The sequence below is a fragment of the Austrofundulus limnaeus genome, unplaced genomic scaffold (assembly GCF_001266775.1).
Source record: "Austrofundulus limnaeus strain Quisiro unplaced genomic scaffold, Austrofundulus_limnaeus-1.0 Scaffold53, whole genome shotgun sequence".
Classification (NCBI taxonomy): Eukaryota; Metazoa; Chordata; class Actinopteri; order Cyprinodontiformes; family Rivulidae; genus Austrofundulus; species Austrofundulus limnaeus.
Window position 1 is genome coordinate 1,094,981 of NW_013952455.1, and position 1,235 is coordinate 1,096,215.

At 36.9% G+C, this 1,235-nt stretch overlaps 1 protein-coding gene across 3 annotated transcripts in view; it reads left to right on the top strand.

Moving 5' to 3' along the window:
- The window catches only part of tlcd4b (TLC domain containing 4b), a 28,000-nt gene that overhangs the window by 2,550 nt on the left and 24,215 nt on the right, over positions 1 to 1,235 (top strand). The gene's annotated exons all lie outside the window — the stretch shown is intronic.

Here is a 1,235-nt window from a genome sequence, read left to right on the forward strand (position 1 = left end):
ATATTATTATTAATATTTTCAGTTTGCCTGCTGTTTGTTTTTGTCATGTCTCCCCCTTTTCTACTTCTTGTGGGGAGTAGGGTTGGGCAATATTGGCAAAAAAATAAATTAATCGCGATTAATTGTGGTATTTAGCCGATAACGATTCGACAGTTAATCCCCTGGAGTCCCTGGACACCCTTATGACCTGGTCACATGACCAGTTTAGTGGGAAATATTTGCTCTTCGTAAAAATCTGTTCCAAATTGTGTCAAAATTACAGTCTTCAGGCTATACATCAATTTTTTAAATTGTGTTGATAGAAAAACAAATTAAAGAACTTTTTCTTTTAATGTTCATCGTATTTGAAGCTGAGAGGAGCACCGAGCGGACTCTGCCTGGTGGCATTAATCGTATTAAACACCAGGTGCCAAAAAATAATCAATAGTTTTTCTGACGATTAATTGCACACAATACGCTTATTGTGTGTGGACTGTGACGTTAGGTATTTGCCAGGCACGTGGTCTTGTAACTTCTGTAGCACGAGAACCCGAGAGCTCCATAGAGGAGCAACTTCAGTTGTCCCATTACTTCTTTCAGCTGGCAACGCCCTCAGGGCACCGTGCTGAACCAGTTTGCAGAGTTGTTGTGTGTTTTTTTTACACTACGTASATTTCATACACTTCTGTATATTTCATAAGCAGTGTCCAGGTGATCGCCATTATTTTATGAAGACAAAATAATAACTGTGTTGTCCTATAGACATAGGTATTGATTTTATAGCTTCATTAGCTGTTGTTGTGTGTTGTTTTCACAAACTCCGCTCCCGATCTGTCCTTAAATTTATGTAAATTTCATAAACTTCCATAAATCTTGGAATGGGTGTGGACAGTTATTTTATGAATCCAGAAGAAGACACAATAAATTGTGTCGGCTTGGATAGAGGAAGTGGGAGGTGATTTTACAGCATCAGCAGATGTTGTTCTGTGCTGTCACAATCGCCAGTCCAGTTTAGTTTGYAATTTTTTATTATGTACAAAAAATTTCATAAACATTCATAGGCTTTGTAAGTAGGGGTGGGGTATTATACCAGTTTAAAATGGTCTTCAGCTGATTATTATTGATCGCAATAGTTTCTGAGACAACTTATTGTTCAGCAAAATTTGTTATTGAGGAAGGCCTATGTATGACAAATTTAACATACATACAGGTGCTGGTCATAAAATTAGAATATCATGAAAAAGTAGATTTATTTC